The sequence below is a fragment of the Petromyzon marinus genome, unplaced genomic scaffold, assembly GCF_048934315.1.
Source record: "Petromyzon marinus isolate PM22_M1 ecotype Great Lakes invasive population unplaced genomic scaffold, UKy_Petmar_22M1.pri1.0 PM_G_Scaffold_9, whole genome shotgun sequence".
Lineage (NCBI taxonomy): Eukaryota > Metazoa > Chordata > Hyperoartia > Petromyzontiformes > Petromyzontidae > Petromyzon > Petromyzon marinus.
The window spans coordinates 4175787-4185918 of record NW_027423046.1 but is presented as its reverse complement, the minus strand read 5'-3'; positions in this window follow the sequence as shown (position 1 = coordinate 4185918).

The window sequence follows — 10132 nt, the reverse complement described above, 5'->3', positions numbered from 1 at the left end:
AGGAGGTCTCATAATGTAAAAGGTTTCAGTTTTGTTGCCAGAAAAAAGGTTGAAAAACCCCCTATTATTATTACATTTTGGCTACTGGCAAAGGAGGTCTAACGATGTAAACCTTGTGTCTCCTGCTCAGAGCCCTCCAGGCCAGCCGCGCCTCGCACAGGAGACCGGAAGAAGCCGGTCACCCCCTCCCGCACCGTTGGCCTCGCCTTCGACCCGGGCCGCTGGAGCCACGTCGCCGCTCGGCACGCTGCGGCGTCGCACCAAGCCCCGTGCGCCTCCTCCTCCTCCTCCCCCCCCATGCACCACCGCCTGGGGTACGCAGGCTGCCGGCCCCGAGCCGCCGCCTCCGCCTCCGAGATCTGCCCCAGAACAGGCGCGGCCGGCGGCGTTGTTGTTGTTGTCGCAGCCTGGATCCACTCCTCCTGTGCAGCCCGGCGTGGAGAACGAGCGTCGAAGGCGGAGCAGCTCCGCACGTGAGAGAGAGAGAGGGCTCTCACGTGCTCACATTTTCCATTTTTTTTATTTTTATCAAGTGCCCTTTATAGTTCTATCGATTCAAGGCCGATTTTTTTTTTTTTTTACGACGGAGCGGCGCTTTTTGGCCCTGTTCAAAATGCGGGAATTTAAGCTGTGCCATCGGGCAAACGTTTTGATTTAAGCGAAAAAGTATGTCTAAAAAAAGCTTCTGTTCGTTTCGTCTTGGTAACAACCTGCAAGCATCTCGGGGAGCAAAAAGTGAAATTCCATTGCTTTTAGTGCAGTGAACTGCTTAGGCACAATACCTAAACTTAAACACATTCTCCTGCGGAGGGAGGAGCTGGTAGGAACGTTGTTGGGTTGCTCGGTCAATGGCCAGGGTCAACGGCGGCACCACCACGTGGTGTGTTCCGTAAATATGCCCGACTTTGAGGGCAGGCACAAGCCGGCGTGAGTAGGTTAAACGTTGAGTTTTATAAGGGCACCACGGGGTGACCAGCCCCTCCCCACCCAGCCCCACCCCCCACGCAGCCCCTCCCCACCCAGCCCCTCCCCACCCTCCCCTCCCCACCCAGCCCCTCCCCACCAGCCCCTCCCCACCCTCCCCACCCAGCCCCACCCCTCCCATGTTTCGATGCACGACAGACTGACACAATAATAATCTCCTGTGGGCTGGTGGTGTAGTAACCAGGAGGTTCCTACACAGTATCATCACCTAGCCGATTTGTCAACATCATGTTTACACAGGGGAGACGGTAAGCGAACACGTTCCAATCGTGCATGCGGTTTTGTTTGGCTTCAACTGTCTTCTTTCAACAAGACCTCTGCTGCTACACATTTACCTTGTGAGCCCCACTATTTCCAGATTTGAAGCTTTCGTGACTGCAAGGATTCACCACACTCTGTGTTTTTTTCAGCAAAGTCACGACGTAGTTAAAAAACAAATAAATGATAAAACAACTAAATTAAATCACGACGTTTCGGAGGCAACACCAAGCTCCCTTCTTCAGGTGGAAACCGTCACAGCTGTATCAAGCAATTTTACCGTGACGATTTCCACCTGAATTTCTGTATGAAGTTGAGGCAGAAATTTTACCGTGATGGTTTCCACCTGAATTTCTGTATCAAGTTGATGCAGCAATTTTACCGTGACGGTTTCCACCTAAATTTCTGTATCGAGTTGATGCAGCAATGTTGCGTGACGATTTCCACCTGAATTTCTGTATCGAGTTGATGCAGCAATTTTGCCGTGACCTGTGTCCACATTAATTTCTGTATCAAGTTGATGCAGCAATGTTGCCGTGACGATTTCCACCTGAATTTCTGTATCGAGTTGATGCAGCAATTTTGCCGTGACAGTTTCCACCTGAATTTCTGTATCAAGTTGATGCTGCAATATTACCGTGATAGTTTCCACCTGAATTTCTGTATCAAGTTGATGCGGCAATGTTGCCGTGACGGTTTCCACCTGAATTTATGTATCGAGTTGATGCAGCAATTTTGCCGTGACGGTTTCCCCATGAAGACGGAAGATTGGTGTTGCCCCCGAAACGTCGTGATTTAATGTAGTTGTTTTATTTATTTTATTTTACCTACGTCGTGACTTTACCGAAGAAACACAAAGAGTATGAGCCCCACGATGTCTGTCGTCAGTCAAAGCACCGTTTGTAATATGATGACAAGGTGAAATATTTAATTGGCGACTTATTTTTGAGGACATCAACACAGAATGCATCATCATTGTTACGCTTAATGAAGGGTTGAAGTCGTGGAATGTTAAAGTGCCTAACCCAGTAATGTTTCCGGGGTTTAATGTCCTCGCGAAGCAATAGGGAATTATGTTTAAGAGATTTGGCCGGGATGAATTGTTCATCGACCAAACGAAATTATTTTTTTTATTATTGTGAAGAGAGACATTTTGCAATTTTGGGGTGCCATCAGAATCTTTATTTAGACTGGAGAAATATGATGAACTGTGAAGCTCATTTTCACAGATGGCCAGTAAAAGGGATGAAATATTTTACATTATGAGACCTCCTTTGCCAGTAACAAGATATAGTAATAGGTTTTACCCTTTTAACTGGCACAAAAAACTGAAACCTTTATTCAAGGCATCGTGTTTGCAATAACCACAACAAACAAAAAGACAACTCTGATATTATTATCAGAGTTGTCTTTTTGTTTGCATTTTGACTGTGTTGTGGTTATTGCAAACATGATGCCTTGAATAAAGGTGTCAGTTTTTTGTGCCAGTTAAAAGGGTAAAACCTATTACTATATGGATGAAATCTTGTCTTGTTGTGATAGATTACACAGAAATGTGCCGCACTATGGCATCGTACCGTGCAATGTGTTGTGATGGGAGTTGCATGCTGTCAGTTGTGTTTTTGTTAGTCAGGTGGCATCACAATCCAACAGTCATCCAATCAGTGAGCAAGTTGGTCCAGTGAGCATGTACATAGTGTGTATATGTATATATGTGATTGTGAGTGAGTGTATGTGAGTACTTATGTGTATGTGTGTGTGCGTGCATGCATGTGACGAACATGTTTTATATTAACAGCCAGCTGCTGTTTGAACCTTAAAGAATTCACTTGACCGGTTATGGGTAAGTCAAATGTGCTGATGCTAATGAATGGCATTCACATGTATGTTTTGTGTTTCTCAGCCTCCGCTCAAAGTTCTGGGCGCTTACCGTTAAAGAATGAAAATGAAGAAGGTAAATATTGTAAAATTCACGGCTTCATTGGAATAGATGGCTGTATAAACAGTATGGAGGCCAGAAGTAATTTTAATCCAATAAACTGTTTCTTTAAATGGTTGTTCATTTAGATATCTTGTGATCAAAATTGTAATCGTGTGCCGACAATTGGCTAATTATTACGCTACTTTGATAAAATATGTTATTTATTAAGAGTTTTTGGGCATGTTAATTCAGATATAAAATTGACTTTCATACTGCAGAATAATGCTTACAAGGTAAAACAACTGCATAACCTTGCAGCAGGGGCACCATTTCCTTTGAAAGTGTGTGGATTAAATGAAGGATCTTTTGAAAGTCCTTTAACCTTCCCGGTCCTCATTTTTCCACGAAAATGTTGACAGGCTGTGGAGCAAACAGCCTGCCAAAATACCAACAAAAAAAAACATTCTAATTAGTGATTTACATAGTATTATTATTATTATTAATTTGCATATGTTCCATGCAATTGACCAGATGTCATCATTGGCCACGGTGTTTATTCTGGTTGTTGTACAGCACACTGTTGGCCAAAAGCTCTTTTTGTTGAACAAAAACTTCACACAAAACCCCCAGAGCAGATGCCCTGAGATCACGGTGGGAACGTCTTTTATGCCTCCTCATTCATGGAGCCCCACGGCCTCGCAGTATAAATACTGCCTCGCTATAGAAATAGGTTTTACCCTTTTAACGGGCACAAAAAACTGACACCTTTATTCAAGGCATCATGTTTACAATAACCACAACACAAGCAGTCAAAATGCAAACAAAAAGATAACTCTGATAATAATATTGGCACTGTCCTTGAATTTGATTGGTCCACACCCGAGACAGCTTTTCTTAGAGCCTAGTCTCCACTGGTGTTGGACCAGAAGACGCCAAAAGGCGTACAACTCAAAAACAGCGTACTATCAGAGTATTGAGGGCTCGGGGTGAGCATTTACAACCTAGTAATAGTTTTTACCCTTTTTATTATCAGAGTTGTCTCTTTTGTTTGCATTTTGACTGCTTGTGTTGTGGTTATTGCAAACATGATGCCTTGAATAAAGGTGTCAGTTTTTGTGCCAGTTAAAAGGGTAAAACCTATTCCTATACTAAGATCAAATTCGTCAGTTAACAGCTTCGGGTGATTGAAAACAGCGCTAAGGTGAAGTTACGGGGGGGGGGGGGGGGTTGTTCAAATTGTGCAGCAGCCACAGAGAATGTTCCCCCTTCGTCTATTGTGGAAGATACAGAAGACTTCCCTGATCAACAAATTAAACCAATTTCAATGTTTATTTTGCCTCTATCAGCTACATTTGGCCCCAATCACACGACAAAACGTTGTGCCTTTTGGCGTCATCATCACCTGGTCTAACACCGCAAGTGTGAGACGTCATCATCATCTGGTCTAACACCGCAAGTGTGAGACGTCATCATCATCTGGTCTAACACCGCAAGTGTGAGACGTCATCATCACCTGGTCTAACACCGCAAGTGTGAGACGTCATCATCATCTGGTCTAACACCGCAAGTGTGAGACGTAATCATCACCTGGTCTAACACCGCAAGTGTGAGACGTCATCATCATCACCTGGTCTAACGCCGCAAGTGTGAGACGTCATCATCATCTGGTCTAACATCGCAAGTGTGAGACGTCATCATCATCATCTAGTCTAACACCGCCTGTGTGAGACGTCATCATCATCTGGTCTAACACCGCAAGTGTGAGACGTCATCATCATCGCCTGGTCTAACACCGCGCGTGAGACGTCATCATCACCTGGTCTAACACCGCGCGTGAGACGTCATCATCACCTGGTCTAACACCGCATGTGTGAGACGTCATCATCACCTGGTCTAACACCGCAAGTGTGAGACGTCATGATCATCTGGTCTAACACCGCAAGTGTGAGATGTCATCATCACCTGGTCTAACACCGCAAGTGTGAGACGTCATAATCACCTGGTCTAACGCCGCGTGTGTGAGACGTCATCATCACCTGGTCTAACACCGCAAGTGTGAGACGTCATCATCATCTGGTCTAACGCCGCATGTGTGAGACGTCATCATCACCTGGTCTAACACCGCAAGTGTGAGACGTCATCATCACCTGGTCTAACACCGCAAGTGTGAGACGTCATCGTCATCTGGTCTAACACCGCGTGTGTGACGTCATCGTCACCTGGTCTAACACCGCAAGTGTGAGACGTCATTATCACCTGGTCTAACACCACAAGTGTGAGACGTCATCATCACCTGGTCTAACACCGCAAGTGTGAGACGTCATCATCACCTGGTCTAACACCACAAGTGTGAGACGTCATCATCACCTGGTCTAACACCGCAAGTGTGAGACGTCATCATCACCTGGTCTAACACCACAAGTGTGAGACGTCATCATCATCTGGTCTAACACCGCGTGTGAGACGTCATCATCACCTGGTCTAGCACCGCAAGTGTGAGACGTCATCATCACCTGGTCTAACACGGCAAGTGTGAGACGTCATCGTCATCTGGTCTAACACCGCAAGTGTGAGATGTCATCATCACCTGGTCTAACACCGCAAGTGTGAGACGTCATCATCATCGCCTGGTCTAACACCGCGCGTGAGACGTCATCATCACCTGGTCTAACACCGCGCGTGAGAAGTCATCATCACCTGGTCTAACACCGCATGTGTGAGACGTCATCATCACCTGGTCTAACACCGCAAGTGTGAGACGTCATCATCATCTGGTCTAACACCGCAAGTGTGAGACGTCATCATCACCTGGTCTAACACCGGAAGTGTGAGACGTCATCATCATCTGGTCTAACGCCGCGTGTGTGAGACGTCATCATCACCTGGTCTAACACCGCAAGTGTGAGACGTCATCGTCATCTGCTCTAACACCGCGTGTGTGACGTCATCATCACCTGGTCTAACACCGCAAGTGTGAGACGTCATTATCATCATCTGGTCTAACACCGCAAGTGTGAGACGTCATCATCACCTGGTCTAACACCGCAAGTGTGAGACGTCATCGTCATCTGGTCTAACACCGCGTGTGTGACGTCATCATCACCTGGTCTAACACCGCAAGTGTGAGACGTCATTATCATCATCTGGTCTAACACCGCAAGTGTGAGACGTCATCGTCATCTGGTCTAACACCGCGTGTGTGACGTCATCATCACCTGGTCTAACACCACAAGTGTGAGACGTCATCATCATCTGGTCTAACACCGCGTGTGAGACGTCATCATCACCTGGTCTAGCACCGCAAGTGTGAGACGTCATCATCACCTGGTCTAACACCGCAAGTGTGAGACGTCATCGTCATCTGGTCTAACACCGCGTGTGTGACGTCATCATCACCTGGTCTAACACCGCAAGTGTGAGACGTCATCATCACCTGGTCTAACGCCGTAAGTGTGAGATGTCATCGTCACCTGGTCTAACGCCGCAAGTGTGAGACGTCATCATCACCTGGTCCAACACCGCGTGTGAGACGTCATCATCACCTGGTCTAACACCATAAGTGTGAGACGTCATCATCACCTGGTCTAACACCGCGTGTGAGACGTCATCATCACCTGGTCTAACACCGCAAGTGTGAGACGTCATCATCATCTGGTCTAACACCGCAAGTGTGAGACGTCATTATCACCTGGTCTAACACCGCAAGTGTGAGACGTCATCATCACCTGGTCTAACACCGCAAGTGTGAGACGTCATCATCATCTGGTCTAACACCGCAAGTGTGAGACGTCATCATCATCTGGTCTAACACCGCAAGTGTGAGACGTCATCATCACCTGGTCTAACACCGCAAGTGTGAGACGTCATCATCATCTGGTCTAACACCGCAAGTGTGAGACGTCATCATCACCTGGTCTAACACCGCGCGTGAGACGTCATCATCATCTGGTCTAACGCCACAAGTGTGTGACGTCATCATCACCTGGTCTAACACCGCAAGTGTGAGACGTCATCATCATCACCTGGTCTAACACCACAAGTGTGAGACGTCATCATCACCTGGTCTAACGCCGCGTGTGTGACGTCATCATCATCTGGTCTAACACCGCAAGTGTGAGACGTCATCATCACCTGGTCTAACACCGCAAGTGTGAGACGTCATCATCACCTGGTCTAACACCGCAATTGTGAGACGTCATCATCATCTAGTCTAACACCGCAAGTGTGAGACGTCATCATCACCTGGTCTAACACCGCAAGTGTGAGACGTCATCATCATCTAGTCCAGGGGTCGGGAACCTATGGCTCGCGAGCCAGATGTGGCTCTTTTGATGATTGCATATGGCTCGCAGATAAAACAAAATATTCTCACTTGTTTTAATCCATCCATCGATTTTTCACTGCGCATGTCCTGTTCAGGGCTGCAGGAGCAATTGTCCATTATTTTAATTGGATGATACTGGCCTACGTTTGCCGTTGCTGGGTAAAACAGGTAAACGCCCCCTTTTGAATCAGTCTGAGACTGCGTCTGCTCGGTCATTAGCTCAAAGCTAACCCTTCGATGAAGAAGATGGCGAAAAGAAAAAAAGACGACGAGTATCGTACATTTCAGGACGAATGGACCGAAGAATTCGCCTTTGTGGAGAGAGCGGGTTCTGCGGTGTGTCTAATTTGCAATGACAAAATTACATCGTTGAAACGGTCAAATGTAAAGCGGCACTTCGACACGCGCCACGCTACCTTTGCATCAAAATACCCTGCGGGAGACAGCAGAAAGAAAGCGTGCCAAGAGCTTCTGAGCAGGGTGCAAGCTAGCCAGCAGCAACTCCGCGTATGGACCCGGCAAGGTGACTATAATTCGGCTAGCTTTGCTGGTTCTTTAGCAATAGTGAGGAACGGAAAACCATTCACAGATGGCGAGTATGCTAAAACGTTCATGCTGGATGTAGCCAATGAACTTTTTGATGATCTTCCGAACAAAGACAAGATAATCAAACGGATACAAGACATGCCTCTGTCGGCAAGAACTGTTCATGATCGTACCATCGTAATGGCAAACAAAGTGGAGGAAACGCAAGTGAAGGACATAAATGCAGCGCCGTTCTTTTCTCTGGCTTTGGATGAGTCAACAGACGTGAGCCATTTGTCGCAGTTCAGCGTGATTGCAAGATATGCTGTTGGTGACACACTGCGCGAAGAAAGTCTTGCTGTTCTGCCATTAAAAGGGTCCACAAGAGGTGAGGATTTATTCAAGTCTTTCATGGAGTTTGCTCAAGAAAAAAGTCTACCTATGGATAAACTTCTCTCAGTGTGTACTGATGGTGCTCCGTGTATGGTGGGGAAAAACAAAGGATTTGTGGCGCTTCTCCGTGAACATGAAAATAGACCCATCCTAAGTTTCCATTGCATTATACACCAGGAGGCACTTTGTGCTCAGATGTGTGACAGGCAATTTGGCGAAGTGATGTCGCTGGTCATTCGTGTGATCAACTTTATTGTTGCCCGAGCCTTAAATGATCGCCAGTTTAAAACACTGCTGGATGAAGTTGTAAATAACTATCCTGGTCTGCTTTTGCACAGCAATGTGCGTTGGTTGTCAAGAGGGAAGGTGCATAGCCGTTTTGCAGCTTGCCTGAACGAAATCCGGACTTTCCTTGAAATGAAAGGCGTCGGGCATCCTGAGCTAGCCGACACCGAGTGGCTCCTCAAGTTTTACTATCTCGTAGATCTGACTGAACATCTGAACCAGCTCAACGTGAAAATGCAAGGCATTGGAAATACAGTGTTATCCCTTCAACAAGCTGTATTTGCTTTTGAAAACAAGCTGGAGCTTTTCATCACGGATCTTGAAACAGGTCGTTTACTACATTTTGAAAAACTGAGCCAATTTAAAGATGCATGCACAGCAAGTGAGCCCATTCAAAACCTTGATCTCCACCAGCTAGCTGGCTGCACATCCAGTCTCCTACAGTCCTTCAAAGCACGCTTTGGAGAATTTCGTGAGCACACTCGTCTTTTTAAGTTCATCACCCATCCAAACGAGTGTTCACTGAACACAGCCGACCTGAATTACATCCCTGGTGTCTCCGTCAGAGATTTTGAAGCAGAAGTGGCTGACCTGAAGGCCTCAGACATGTGGGTGAATAAGTTCAAGTCACTGAATGAAGATTTGGAAAGAATCACACGACAGAAAGCGGAGTTGGCGAGCAAGCACATGTGGACAGAAATGAAAAAACTCCAACCCGAAGACCAGCTGATTCTCAAAACTTGGAACGCGCTTCCTGTCACATACCACACACTGCAGCGTGTGAGTATTGCTGTATTGACCATGTTTGGATCTACGTATGCATGTGAGCAGTCATTCTCACATCTTAAAAACATCAAGTCCAACCTACGATCACGTTTAACGGATGAAAGCCTCAACGCTTGCATGAAGCTTAACCTCACCAAGTACCAACCCGACTACAAAGACATCAGCAAATCCATGCAGCACCAGAAGTCGCATTAATGGTGAGTGTTATAACAACATTATTTAAAAGAATAAATTCAGAGGCTTATTATACTGACATTTAGTTGAATTCACTTTTAAAATATATTATATGGCTCTCACTGAAATAAATTTCAAAATTTTTTGCTTTCATGGCTCTCTTAGTCAAAAAGGTTCCCGACCCCTGATCTAGTCTAACACCGCAAGTGTGAGACGTCATCACCATCTGGTCTAACACCGCAAGTGTGAGACGTCATCATCATCTGGTCTAACACCGCAAGTGTGAGACGTCATCGTCACCTGGCCTAACACCGCAAGTGTGAGACGTCATCATCACCTGGTCTAACACCGCAAGTGTGAGACGTCATCATCATCTGGTCTAACACCGCAAGTGTGAGACATCATCATCATCACCTGGTCTAACACCGCGTGTGAGACGAGGCTCTAAGGGAAGCTGTCTCGGGTGTGGACTTATCAATTCC